Raw genomic sequence first — 13,705 nt, 5'->3', positions numbered from 1 at the left:
TGTGTGTCTGTTGAACACCATTGGCGGCATTTGATTGCATCAACGTTTGGATATTGAAATTAAAAATACGCTGTTGCTCGAGTGTAATATTGTGAGAGTGGTGCGACGAATGGCATCGTGGGAATCATCTGCATGTAGGTCACTCAAAATGCTTTGCGTACTCTTGAACGCTATTGGCTGATTCTACTACCAGCATCTTGTGGGTAATAGACGTTGCATTCTGCAAGCACTTAGTTATGCGACCTTGAAATAGTTAGAATAAAACAGCGAAATTCAAAATACGAAACAACAGTCTTCAATAAGCACTTCGAATCGCACAAATTTTATAATGTGCTATTGCATTTGTTTTCAAAATACGATTATAGAAATTCTAGCATGACGTAATGGCCGGTTAGCTCAGTTGGTTAGAGCGCGGTGCTAATAACGCTGAGGTCGTGGGTTCGATCCCCATATCGGCCAGTCTTTATTTTGTGTGTCTGTTGAACACCATTGGCGGCATCGGTTGCATCAACGTTTAGAAAATGAAATTTGAAATCCGATGTTGCTCGAATGTAAAATTGTGAGAATAGTGCGACGAATGGCATCATGGGAATCATCTGCATGTAGGTCACTCAAAATGCTTTGCGTTCTCTTGAACGCTATTGGCTGAATTTACTCCCAGCATTTTGTGGGTAATAGACGTTGCATTCTGCAAGCACTTAGTTATGCTTCCTTAAACTAGTTAAAATAATACAGCGAATTTCAAATTACGAAATATCAGCCTTCAATAACCACTTCGAACGACACAGATTTAATAATGTGCTATCGTATTTGTTTTCAAAGCACGATTACCGAAATTTTAGCATGTCGTAATGGCCGGTTAGCTCAGTTGGTTAGAGCGCGGTGCTAATAACGCTGAGGTCGTGGGTTCCATCCCCATATCGGCAAGTCTTTATTTTGTGTGTCTGTTGAACACCAGTGGCGGCATTTGATTGCATCAACGTTTGGATATTGAAATTTAAAATACGCTGTTGCTCGAGTGTAAAATTGTGAGAATGGTGCGACGAATGGCATCGTGGAAATCATCTGCATGTAGGTCACTCAAAATGCTCTGCGTACTCTTGAACGCTATTGGCTGATTCTACTACCAGCATCTTGTGGGTAATAGACGTTGCATTCTGCAAGCACTTAGTTATGCGTCCTTAAACTAGTTACAATAATACAGCGAATTTCAAATTACGAAATATCAGCCTTCAATAACCACTTCGAACGACACAGATTTAATAATGTGCTATCGTATTTGTTTTCAAAACACGATTAGCGAAATTTTAGCATGTCGTAATGGCCGGTTAGCTCAGTTGGTTAGAGCGCGGTGCTAATAACGCTGAGGTCGTTGGTTCCATCCCCATATCGGCCAGTCTTTATTTTGTGTGTCTGTTGAACACCAGTGGCGGCATTTGATTGCATCAACGTTTGGATATTGAAATTTAAAATACGCTGTTGCTCGAGTGTAAAATTGTGAGAATGGTGCGACGAATGGCATCGTGGAAATCATCTGCATGTAGGTCACTCAAAACGCTTTGCGTACTCTTGAACGCTATTGGCTGATTCTACTACCAGCATCTTGTGGGTAATAGACGTTGCATTCTGCAAGCACTTAGTTATGCGTCCTTAAACTAGTTACAATAATACAGCGAATTTCAAATTACGAAATATCAGCCTTCAATAACCACTTCGAACGACACAGATTTAATAATGTACTATCGTATTTGTTTTCAAAACACGATTACCGAAATTTTAGCATGTCGTAATGGCCGGTTAGCTCAGTTGGTTAGAGCGCGGTGCTATTAACGCTGAGGTCGTTGGTTCGATCCCCATATCGGCCAGTCTTTATTTTGTGTGTCTGTTGAACACCATTGGCGGCATTTGATTGCATCAACGTTTGGATATTGAAATTAAAAATACGCTGTTGCTCGAGTGTAATATTGTGAGAGTGGTGCGACGAATGGCATCGTGGGAATCATCTGCATGTAGGTCACTCAAAATGCTTTGCGTACTCTTGAACGCTATTGGCTGATTCTACTACCAGCATCTTGTGGGTAATAGACGTTGCATTCTGCAAGCACTTAGTTATGCGACCTTAAAATAGTTAGAATAAAACTCTGTATTTCAAATTATGTAACAACAGTCGTCAATAACCTTTTTGAAACGCAGAGATTTGATAATGTGCTATTGCATTTGTTTTCAAAATACGATTATAGAAATTCTAGCTTGACGTAATGGCCGGTTAGCTCAGTTGGTTAGAGCGCGGTGATAATAACGCTGAGGGCGTGGGTTCGATCCCCATATCGGCCAGTCTTTATTTTGTGTGTCTGTTGAACACCAGTGGCGGCATTTGATTGCATCAACGTTTGGATATTGAAATTTAAAATACGCTGTTGCTCGAGTGTAAAATTGTGAGAATAGTGCGACGAATGGCATCGTGGAAATCATCTGCATGTAGGTCACTCAAAATGCTTTGCGTACTCTTGAACGCTATTGGCTGATTCTACTACCAGCATCTTGTGGGTAATAGACGTTGCATTCTGCAAGCACTTAGTTATGCGTCCTTAAACTAGTTACAATAATACAGCGAATTTCAAATTACGAAATATCAGCCTTCAATAACCACTTCGAACGACACAGATTTAATAATGTGCTATCGTATTTGTTTTCAAAACACGATTAGCGAAATTTTAGCATGTCGTAATGGCCGGTTAGCTCAGTTGGTTAGAGCGCGGTGCTAATAACGCTGAGGTCGTTGGTTCCATCCCCATATCGGCCAGTCTTTATTTTGTGTGTCTGTTGAACACCATTGGCGGCATTTGATTTCATCAACGTTTGGATACTGAAATTAAAAATACGCTGTTGCTCGAGTGTAAAATTGTGAGAGTGGTGCGACGAATGGCATCGTGGGAATCATCTGCATGTAGGTCACTCAAAATGCTTTGCGTACTCTTGAACGCTATTGGCTGATTCTACTACCAGCATCTTGTGGGTAATAGACGTTGCATTCTCCAAGTACTTAGTTATGCGACCTTAAAATAGTTAGAATGAAACAGCGAATTTCAAATTACAAAACAACAGCCATCAATAACCACTTCGAAACGCACAGATTTAATAATGTGCAATTGCATTTGTTTTCAAAACACGATTACTGAAATTTTGGCATGTCGTAATGGCCGGTTAGCTCATTTGTTTAGAGCGCGCTGCTAATAACGCTGAGGTCGTGGGTTCGATCCCCATATCGGCCAGTCTTTATTTTGTGTGTCTGTTGAACACCAGTGGCGGCATTTGATTGCATCAACGTTTGGATATTGAAATTTAAAATACGCTGTTGCTCGAGTGTAAAATTGTGAGAATGGTGCGACGAATGGCATCGTGGAAATCATCTGCATGTAGGTCACTCAAAACGCTTTGCGTACTCTTGAACGCTATTGGCTGATTCTACTACCAGCATCTTGTGGGTAATAGACGTTGCATTCTGCAAGCACTTAGTTATGCGTCCTTAAACTAGTTACAATAATACAGCGAATTTCAAATTACGAAATATCAGCCTTCAATAACCACTTCGAACGACACAGATTTAATAATGTACTATCGTATTCTAGCATGACGTAATGGCCGGTTAGCTCAGTTGGTTAGAGCACGGTGCTAATAACGCTGAGGTCGTGGGTTCGATCCCCATATCGGCCAGTCTTTATTTTGTGTGTCTGTTGAACACCATTGGCGGCATCGGTTGCATCAACGTTTAGAAAATGAAATTTGAAATCCGATGTTGCTCGAATGTAAAATTGTGAGAATAGTGCGACGAATGGCATCATGGGAATCATCTGCATGTAGGTCACTCAAAATGCTTTGCGTTCTCTTGAACGCTATTGGCTGAATTTACTCCCAGCATTTTGTGGGTAATAGACGTTGCATTCTGCAAGCACTTAGTTATGCTTCCTTAAACTAGTTAAAATAATACAGCGAATTTCAAATTACGAAATATCAGCCTTCAATAACCACTTCGAACGACACAGATTTAATAATGTGCTATCGTATTTGTTTTCAAAGCACGATTACCGAAATTTTAGCATGTCGTAATGGCCGGTTAGCTCAGTTGGTTAGAGCGCGGTGCTAATAACGCTGAGGTCGTGGGTTCCATCCCCATATCGGCAAGTCTTTATTTTGTGTGTCTGTTGAACACCAGTGGCGGCATTTGATTGCATCAACGTTTGGATATTGAAATTTAAAATACGCTGTTGCTCGAGTGTAAAATTGTGAGAATGGTGCGACGAATGGCATCGTGGAAATCATCTGCATGTAGGTCACTCAAAATGCTCTGCGTACTCTTGAACGCTATTGGCTGATTCTACTACCAGCATCTTGTGGGTAATAGACGTTGCATTCTGCAAGCACTTAGTTATGCGTCCTTAAACTAGTTACAATAATACAGCGAATTTCAAATTACGAAATATCAGCCTTCAATAACCACTTCGAACGACACAGATTTAATAATGTGCTATCGTATTTGTTTTCAAAACACGATTAGCGAAATTTTAGCATGTCGTAATGGCCGGTTAGCTCAGTTGGTTAGAGCGCGGTGCTAATAACGCTGAGGTCGTTGGTTCCATCCCCATATCGGCCAGTCTTTATTTTGTGTGTCTGTTGAACACCATTGGCGGCATTTGATTTCATCAACGTTTGGATACTGAAATTAAAAATACGCTGTTGCTCGAGTGTAAAATTGTGAGAGTGGTGCGACGAATGGCATCGTGGGAATCATCTGCATGTAGGTCACTCAAAATGCTTTGCGTACTCTTGAACGCTATTGGCTGATTCTACTACCAGCATCTTGTGGGTAATAGACGTTGCATTCTCCAAGTACTTAGTTATGCGACCTTAAAATAGTTAGAATGAAACAGCGAATTTCAAATTACAAAACAACAGCCATCAATAACCACTTCGAAACGCACAGATTTAATAATGTGCAATTGCATTTGTTTTCAAAACACGATTACTGAAATTTTGGCATGTAGTAATGGCCGGTTAGCTCATTTGTTTAGAGCGCGCTGCTAATAACGCTGAGGTCGTGGGTTCGATCCCCATATCGGCCAGTCTTTATTTTGTGTGTCTGTTGAACACCAGTGGCGGCATTTGATTGCATCAACGTTTGGATATTGAAATTTAAAATACGCTGTTGCTCGAGTGTAAAATTGTGAGAATGGTGCGACGAATGGCATCGTGGAAATCATCTGCATGTAGGTCACTCAAAACGCTTTGCGTACTCTTGAACGCTATTGGCTGATTCTACTACCAGCATCTTGTGGGTAATAGACGTTGCATTCTGCAAGCACTTAGTTATGCGTCCTTAAACTAGTTACAATAATACAGCGAATTTCAAATTACGAAATATCAGCCTTCAATAACCACTTCGAACGACACAGATTTAATAATGTACTATCGTATTCTAGCATGACGTAATGGCCGGTTAGCTCAGTTGGTTAGAGCGCGGTGCTAATAACGCTGAGGTCGTGGGTTCGATCCCCATATCGGCCAGTCTTTATTTTGTGTGTCTGTTGAACACCATTGGCGGCATCGGTTGCATCAACGTTTAGAAAATGAAATTTGAAATCCGATGTTGCTCGAATGTAAAATTGTGAGAATAGTGCGACGAATGGCATCATGGGAATCATCTGCATGTAGGTCACTCAAAATGCTTTGCGTTCTCTTGAACGCTATTGGCTGAATTTACTCCCAGCATTTTGTGGGTAATAGACGTTGCATTCTGCAAGCACTTAGTTATGCTTCCTTAAACTAGTTAAAATAATACAGCGAATTTCAAATTACGAAATATCAGCCTTCAATAACCACTTCGAACGACACAGATTTAATAATGTGCTATCGTATTTGTTTTCAAAGCACGATTACCGAAATTTTAGCATGTCGTAATGGCCGGTTAGCTCAGTTGGTTAGAGCGCGGTGCTAATAACGCTGAGGTCGTGGGTTCCATCCCCATATCGGCAAGTCTTTATTTTGTGTGTCTGTTGAACACCAGTGGCGGCATTTGATTGCATCAACGTTTGGATATTGAAATTTAAAATACGCTGTTGCTCGAGTGTAAAATTGTGAGAATGGTGCGACGAATGGCATCGTGGAAATCATCTGCATGTAGGTCACTCAAAATGCTCTGCGTACTCTTGAACGCTATTGGCTGATTCTACTACCAGCATCTTGTGGGTAATAGACGTTGCATTCTGCAAGCACTTAGTTATGCGTCCTTAAACTAGTTACAATAATACAGCGAATTTCAAATTACGAAATATCAGCCTTCAATAACCACTTCGAACGACACAGATTTAATAATGTGCTATCGTATTTGTTTTCAAAACACGATTAGCGAAATTTTAGCATGTCGTAATGGCCGGTTAGCTCAGTTGGTTAGAGCGCGGTGCTAATAACGCTGAGGTCGTTGGTTCCATCCCCATATCGGCCAGTCTTTATTTTGTGTGTCTGTTGAACACCATTGGCGGCATTTGATTTCATCAACGTTTGGATACTGAAATTAAAAATACGCTGTTGCTCGAGTGTAAAATTGTGAGAGTGGTGCGACGAATGGCATCGTGGGAATCATCTGCATGTAGGTCACTCAAAATGCTTTGCGTACTCTTGAACGCTATTGGCTGATTCTACTACCAGCATCTTGTGGGTAATAGACGTTGCATTCTCCAAGTACTTAGTTATGCGACCTTAAAATAGTTAGAATGAAACAGCGAATTTCAAATTACAAAACAACAGCCTTCAATAACCACTTCGAAACGCACAGATTTAATAATGTGCAATTGCATTTGTTTTCAAAACACGATTACTGAAATTTTGGCATGTCGTAATGGCCGGTTAGCTCATTTGTTTCGAGCGCGCTGCTAATAACGCTGAGGTCGTGGGTTCGATCCCCATATCGGCCAGTCTTTATTTTGTGTGTCTGTTGAACACCAGTGGCGGCATTTGATTGCATCAACGTTTGGATATTGAAATTTAAAATACGCTGTTGCTCGAGTGTAAAATTGTGAGAATGGTGCGACGAATGGCATCGTGGAAATCATCTGCATGTAGGTCACTCAAAACGCTTTGCGTACTCTTGAACGCTATTGGCTGATTCTACTACCAGCATCTTGTGGGTAATAGACGTTGCATTCTGCAAGCACTTAGTTATGCGTCCTTAAACTAGTTACAATAATACAGCGAATTTCAAATTACGAAATATCAGCCTTCAATAACCACTTCGAACGACACAGATTTAATAATGTACTATCGTATTTGTTTTCAAAACACGATTACCGAAATTTTAGCATGTCGTAATGGCCGGTTAGCTCAGTTGGTTAGAGCGCGGTGCTAATAACGCTGAGGTCGTTGGTTCGATCCCCATATCGGCCAGTCTTTATTTTGTGTGTCTGTTGAACACCATTGGCGGCATTTGATTGCATCAACGTTTGGATATTGAAATTAAAAATACGCTGTTGCTCGAGTGTAATATTGTGAGAGTGGTGCGACGAATGGCATCGTGGGAATCATCTGCATGTAGGTCACTCAAAATGCTTTGCGTACTCTTGAACGCTATTGGCTGATTCTACTACCAGCATCTTGTGGGTAATAGACGTTGCATTCTGCAAGCACTTAGTTATGCGACCTTAAAATAGTTAGAATAAAACTCTGTATTTCAAATTATGTAACAACAGTCGTCAATAACCTTTTTGAAACGCAGAGATTTGATAATGTGCTATTGCATTTGTTTTCAAAATACGATTATAGAAATTCTAGCATGACGTAATGGCCGGTTAGCTCAGTTGGTTAGAGCGCGGTGATAATAACGCTGAGGGCGTGGGTTCGATCCCCATATCGGCCAGTCTTTATTTTGTGTGTCTGTTGAACACCATTGGCGGCATTTGATTGCATCAACGTTTGGATATTGAAATTTAAAATCCGCTGTTGCTCTAGTGTAAAATTGTGAGAATGGTGCGACGAATGGCATCTTGGGAATCATCTGCATGTAGGTCACTCAAAATGCTTTGCGTACACTTGAACGCTATTGGCTGATTCTACTACCAGCATCTTGTGGGTAATAGACGTTGCATTCTGCAAGCACTTAGTTATGCGACCTTGAAATAGTTAGAATAAAACAGCGAAATTCAAATTACGAAACAACAGTCTTCAATAAGCACTTCGAATCGCACAAATTTTATAATGTGCTATTGCATTTGTTTTCAAAATACGATTATAGAAATTCTAGCATGACGTAATGGCCGGTTAGCTCAGTTGGTTAGAGCGCGGTGCTAATAACGCTGAGGTCGTGGGTTCGATCCCCATATCGGCCAGTCTTTATTTTGTGTGTCTGTTGAACACCATTGGCGGCATCGGTTGCATCAACGTTTAGAAAATGAAATTTGAAATCCGATGTTGCTCGAATGTAAAATTGTGAGAATAGTGCGACGAATGGCATCATGGGAATCATCTGCATGTAGGTCACTCAAAATGCTTTGCGTTCTCTTGAACGCTATTGGCTGAATTTACTCCCAGCATTTTGTGGGTAATAGACGTTGCATTCTGCAAGCACTTAGTTATGCGTCCTTAAACTAGTTAAAATAATACAGCGAATTTCAAATTACGAAATATCAGCCTTCAATAACCACTTCGAACGACACAGATTTAATAATGTGCTATCGTATTTGTTTTCAAAGCACGATTACCGAAATTTTAGCATGTCGTAATGGCCGGTTAGCTCAGTTGGTTAGAGCGCGGTGCTAATAACGCTGAGGTCGTGGGTTCGATCCCCATATCGGCAAGTCTTTATTTTGCGTGTCTGTTGAACACCAGTGGCGGCATTTGATTGCATCAACGTTTGGATATTGAAATTTAAAATACGCTGTTGCTCGAGTGTAAAATTGTGAGAATGGTGCGACGAATGGCATCGTGGAAATCATCTGCATGTAGGTCACTCAAAATGCTTTGCGTACTCTTGAACGCTATTGGCTGATTCTACTACCAGCATCTTGTGGGTAATAGACGTTGCATTCTGCAAGCACTTAGTTATGCGTCCTTAAACTAGTTACAATAATACAGCGAATTTCAAATTACGAAATATCAGCCTTCAATAACCACTTCGAACGACACAGATTTAATAATGTGCTATCGTATTTGTTTTCAAAACACGATTACCGAAATTATAGCATGACGTAACGGCCGGTTAGCTCATTTGTTTAGAGCGCGCTGCTAATAACGCTGACGTCGTGGGTTCGATCCCCATATCGGCCAGTCTTTATTTTGCGGATCTGTTGAACACCATTGGCGGCATTTGATTGCATCAACGTTTGGATATTGAAATTAAAAATACGCTGTTGCTCGAGTGTAATATTGTGAGAGTGGTGCGACGAATGGCATCGTGGGAATCATCTGCATGTAGGTCACTCAAAATGCTTTGCGTACTCTTGAACGCTATTGGCTGATTCTACTACCAGCATCTTGTGGGTAATAGACGTTGCATTCTGCAAGCACTTAGTTATGCGACCTTAAAATAGTTAGAATAAAACTCTGTATTTCAAATTATGTAACAACAGTCGTCAATAACCTTTTTGAAACGCAGAGATTTGATAATGTGCTATTGCATTTGTTTTCAAAATACGATTATAGAAATTCTAGCATGAGGTAATGGCCGGTTAGCTCAGTTGGTTAGAGCGCGGTGATAATAACGCTGAGGGCGTGGGTTCGATCCCCATATCGGCCAGTCTTTATTTTGTGTGTCTGTTGAACACCATTGGCGGCATTTGATTGCATCAACGTTTGGATATTGAAATTTAAAATCCGCTGGTGCTCTAGTGTAAAATTGTGAGAATGGTGCGACGAATGGCATCTTGGGAATCATCTGCATGTAGGTCACTCAAAATGCTTTGCGTACTCTTGAACGCTATTGGCTGATTCTACTACCAGCATCTTGTGGGTAATAGACGTTGCATTCTGCAAGCACTTAGTTATGCGACCTTGAAATAGTTAGAATAAAACAGCGAAATTCAAATTACGAAACAACAGTCTTCAATAAGCACTTCGAATCGCACAAATTTTATAATGTGCTATTGCATTTGTTTTCAAAATACGATTATAGAAATTCTAGCATGACGTAATGGCCGGTTAGCTCAGTTGGTTAGAGCGCGGTGCTAATAACGCTGAGGTCGTGGGTTCGATCCCCATATCGGCCAGTCTTTATTTTGTGTGTCTGTTGAACACCATTGGCGGCATCGGTTGCATCAACGTTTAGAAAATGAAATTTGAAATCCGATGTTGCTCGAATGTAAAATTGTGAGAATAGTGCGACGAATGGCATCATGGGAATCATCTGCATGTAGGTCACTCAAAATGCTTTGCGTACTCTTGAACGCTATTGGCTGATTCTACTACCAGCATCTTGTGGGTAATAGACGTTGCATTCTGCAAGCACTTAGTTATGCGTCCTTAAACTAGTTACAATAATACAGCGAATTTCAAATTACGAAATATCAGCCTTCAATAACCACTTCGAACGACACAGATTTAATAATGTGCTATCGTATTTGTTTTCAAAACACGATTACCGAAATTTTAGCATGTCGTAATGGCCGGTTAGCTCAGTTGGTTAGAGCGCGGTGCTAATAACGCTGAGGTCGTGGGTTCGATCCCCATATCGGCCAGTCTTTATTTTGTGTGTCTGTTGAACACCAGTGGCGGCATTTGATTGCATCAACGTTTGGATATTGAAAATTAAAATACGCTGTTGCTCGAGTGTAAAATTGTGAAAATGGTGCGACGAATGGCATCGTGGAAATCATCTGCATGTAGGTCACTCAAAACGCTTTGCGTACTCTTGAACGCTATTGGCTGATTCTACTACCAGCATCTTGTGGGTAATAGACGTTGCATTCTGCAAGCACTTAGTTATGCGTCCTTAAACTAGTTACAATAATACAGCGAATTTCAAATTACGAAATATCAGCCTTCAATAACCACTTCGAACGACACAGATTTAATAATGTGCTATCGTATTTGTTTTCAAAACACGATTACCGAAATTGTAGCATGTCGTAATGGCCGGTTAGCTCAGTTGGTTAGAGCGCGGTGCTAATAACGCTGAGGTCGTTGGTTCGATCCCCATATCGGCCTGTCTTTATTTTGTGTGTCTGTTGAACACCATTGGCGGCATTTGATTGCATCAACGTTTGGATATTGAAATTAAAAATACGCTGTTGCTCGAGTGTAATATTGTGAGAGTGGTGCGACGAATGGCATCGTGGGAATCATCTGCATGTAGGTCACTCAAAATGCTTTGCGTACTCTTGAACGCTATTGGCTGATATTACTACCAGCATCTTGTGGGTAAGAGACGTTGCATTCTGCAAGCACTTAGTTATGCGACCTTAAAATAGTTAGAATAAAACTCTGTATTTCAAATTATGTAACAACAGTCGTCAATCACCTTTTTGAAACGCAGAGATTTGATAATGTGCTATTGCATTTATTTTCAAAATATGATTATAGAAATTCTAGCATGACGTAATGGCCAGTTAGCTCATTTGTTTAGAGCGCGGTGCTAATAACGCTGAGGTCATGGGTTCGATCCCCATATCGGCCAGTCTTTATTTTGTGTGTCTGTTGAACACCATTGGCGGCATTTGATTGCATCAACGTTTGGATATTGAAATTTAAAATCCGCTGGTGCTCTAGTGTAAAATTGTGAGAATGGTGCGACGAATGGCATCTTGGGAATCATCTGCATGTAGGTCACTCAAAATGCTTTGCGTACTCTTGAACGCTATTGGCTGATTCTACTACCAGCATCTTGTGGGTAATAGACGTTGCATTCTGCAAGCACTTAGTTATGCGACCTTGAAATAGTTAGAATAAAACAGCGAAATTCAAATTACGAAACAACAGTCTTCAATAAGCACTTCGAATCGCACAAATTTTATAATGTGCTATTGCATTTGTTTTCAAAATACGATTATAGAAATTCTAGCATGACGTAATGGCCGGTTAGCTCATTTGTTTAGAGCGCGCTGCTAATAACGCTGACGTCGTGGGTTCGATCCCCATATCGGCCAGTCTTTATTTTGCGGATCTGTTGAACACCATTGGCGGCATTCGGTTGCATCAACGTTTGGAAAATGAAATTTGAAATCCGCTGTTGCTCGAATGTAAAATTGTGATAATAGTGCGACGAATGGCATCGTGGGAATCATCTGCATGTAGGTCACTCAAAATGCTTTGCGTACTCTTGAACGCTATTGGCTGATTCTACTACCTGCATCTTGTGTGTAATAGACGTTGCATTCTGCAAGCACTTAGTTATGCGACCTTGACATAGTTAGAATAAAACAGCGAAATTCAAATTACGAAACAACAGTCTTCAATAAGCACTTCGAATCGCACAGATTTTATAATGTGCTATTGGATTTGTTTTCAAAACACGATTACCGAAATTTGAGCATGTCACAATGGCCGGTTAGCTCAGTTGGTTAGAGCGCGGTGCTAATAACGCTGAGGTCGTGGGTTCGATCCCCATATCGGCCAGTCTTTATTTTGTGTGTCTGTTGAACACCATTGGCGGCATTTGGTTGCATCAACGTTTGGATATTGACATTTAAAATCCGCTGTTGCTCGAGTGTAAAATTGTGAGAATAGTGCGTCGAATGGCATCGTGGGAATCATCTGCATGTAGGTCACTCAAAATGCTTTGCGTTCTCTTGAACGCTATTGGCTTATTTTACTACCAGCATCTTGTGGGTAATAGACGTTGCATTCTGCAAGCACTTAGTTATGCGACCTTAAAATAGTTAGAATAAAACTCTGTATTTCAAATTATGTAACAACAGTCGTCAATAACCTTTTTGAAACGCAGAGATTTAATAATGTGCTATCGTATTTGTTTTCAAAACACGATTACCGAAATTATAGCATGTCGTAATGGCCGGTTAGCTCAGTTGGTTAGAGCGCGGTGCTAATAACGCTGAGGTCGTGGGTTCGATCCCCATATCGGCCAGTCTTTATTTTGTGTGTCTGTTGAACACCATTGGCGGCATTTGATTGCATCAACGTTTGGATATTGAAATTTAAAATACGCTGTTGCTCGAGTGTAAAATTGTGAGAATGGTGCGACGAATGGCATCGTGGGAATCATCTGCATGTAGGTCACTCAAAATGCTTTGCGTACTCTTGAACGCTATTGGCTGATTCTACTACCAGCATCTTGTGGGTAATAGACGATGCATTCTGCAAGCACTTAGTTATGCGACCTTGAAATAGTTAGAATAAAACAGCGAAATTCAAATTACGAAACAACAGTCTTCAATAAGCACTTCGAATCGCACAAATTTTATAATGTGCTATTGCATTTGTTTTCAAAATACGATTATAGAAATTCTAGCATGACGTAATGGCCGGTTAGCTCAGTTGGTTAGAGCGCGGTGCTAATAACGCTGAGGTCGTGGGTTCGATCCCCATATCGGCCAGTCTTTATTTTGTGTGTCTGTTGAACACCATTGGCGGCATCGGTTGCATCAACGTTTAGAAAATGAAATTTGAAATCCGATGTTGCTCGAATGTAAAATTGTGAGAATAGTGCGACGAATGGCATCATGGGAATCATCTGCATGTAGGTCACTCAAAATGCTTTGCGTTCTCT

The 13,705-nt window shown here is 40.8% G+C and overlaps 13 non-coding genes across 13 annotated transcripts; all 13 read left to right on the top strand.

The window, feature by feature from the left end:
- The first annotated feature begins 385 nt into the window (after positions 1-385).
- On the top strand, positions 386-459 carry TRNAI-AAU (transfer RNA isoleucine (anticodon AAU)). The gene has a single exon. It is a non-coding gene; the product is annotated as a tRNA-Ile (tRNA).
- A 1,332-nt stretch (positions 460-1,791) lies between these two features.
- TRNAN-AUU (transfer RNA asparagine (anticodon AUU)) lies at positions 1,792-1,865 on the top strand. The gene has a single exon. It is a non-coding gene; the product is annotated as a tRNA-Asn (tRNA).
- Positions 1,866-2,260: 395 nt separating this feature from the next.
- TRNAI-AAU (transfer RNA isoleucine (anticodon AAU)) lies at positions 2,261-2,334 on the top strand. Its single transcript has one exon. It is a non-coding gene; the product is annotated as a tRNA-Ile (tRNA).
- Positions 2,335-3,640: 1,306 nt separating this feature from the next.
- TRNAI-AAU (transfer RNA isoleucine (anticodon AAU)) lies at positions 3,641-3,714 on the top strand. The gene has a single exon. It is a non-coding gene; the product is annotated as a tRNA-Ile (tRNA).
- A 1,774-nt stretch (positions 3,715-5,488) lies between these two features.
- TRNAI-AAU (transfer RNA isoleucine (anticodon AAU)) lies at positions 5,489-5,562 on the top strand. Its single transcript has one exon. It is a non-coding gene; the product is annotated as a tRNA-Ile (tRNA).
- Positions 5,563-7,832: 2,270 nt separating this feature from the next.
- TRNAI-AAU (transfer RNA isoleucine (anticodon AAU)) lies at positions 7,833-7,906 on the top strand. The gene has a single exon. It is a non-coding gene; the product is annotated as a tRNA-Ile (tRNA).
- Positions 7,907-8,301: 395 nt separating this feature from the next.
- Positions 8,302-8,375, top strand: TRNAI-AAU (transfer RNA isoleucine (anticodon AAU)). The gene has a single exon. It is a non-coding gene; the product is annotated as a tRNA-Ile (tRNA).
- A 1,332-nt stretch (positions 8,376-9,707) lies between these two features.
- Positions 9,708-9,781, top strand: TRNAI-AAU (transfer RNA isoleucine (anticodon AAU)). The gene has a single exon. It is a non-coding gene; the product is annotated as a tRNA-Ile (tRNA).
- Positions 9,782-10,176: 395 nt separating this feature from the next.
- TRNAI-AAU (transfer RNA isoleucine (anticodon AAU)) lies at positions 10,177-10,250 on the top strand. The gene has a single exon. It is a non-coding gene; the product is annotated as a tRNA-Ile (tRNA).
- Positions 10,251-10,644: 394 nt separating this feature from the next.
- Positions 10,645-10,718, top strand: TRNAI-AAU (transfer RNA isoleucine (anticodon AAU)). The gene has a single exon. It is a non-coding gene; the product is annotated as a tRNA-Ile (tRNA).
- Positions 10,719-12,520: 1,802 nt separating this feature from the next.
- TRNAI-AAU (transfer RNA isoleucine (anticodon AAU)) lies at positions 12,521-12,594 on the top strand. Its single transcript has one exon. It is a non-coding gene; the product is annotated as a tRNA-Ile (tRNA).
- A 395-nt stretch (positions 12,595-12,989) lies between these two features.
- On the top strand, positions 12,990-13,063 carry TRNAI-AAU (transfer RNA isoleucine (anticodon AAU)). The gene has a single exon. It is a non-coding gene; the product is annotated as a tRNA-Ile (tRNA).
- A 395-nt stretch (positions 13,064-13,458) lies between these two features.
- On the top strand, positions 13,459-13,532 carry TRNAI-AAU (transfer RNA isoleucine (anticodon AAU)). Its single transcript has one exon. It is a non-coding gene; the product is annotated as a tRNA-Ile (tRNA).
- The last annotated feature ends 173 nt before the right edge of the window (positions 13,533-13,705 follow it).

The sequence above is a fragment of the Saccoglossus kowalevskii genome, chromosome 2, assembly GCF_978046115.1.
Source record: "Saccoglossus kowalevskii chromosome 2, keSacKowa6.1, whole genome shotgun sequence".
NCBI classification, from domain to species: domain Eukaryota; kingdom Metazoa; phylum Hemichordata; class Enteropneusta; family Harrimaniidae; genus Saccoglossus; species Saccoglossus kowalevskii.
This window is presented reverse-complemented; position numbering and strand designations above follow the sequence as displayed.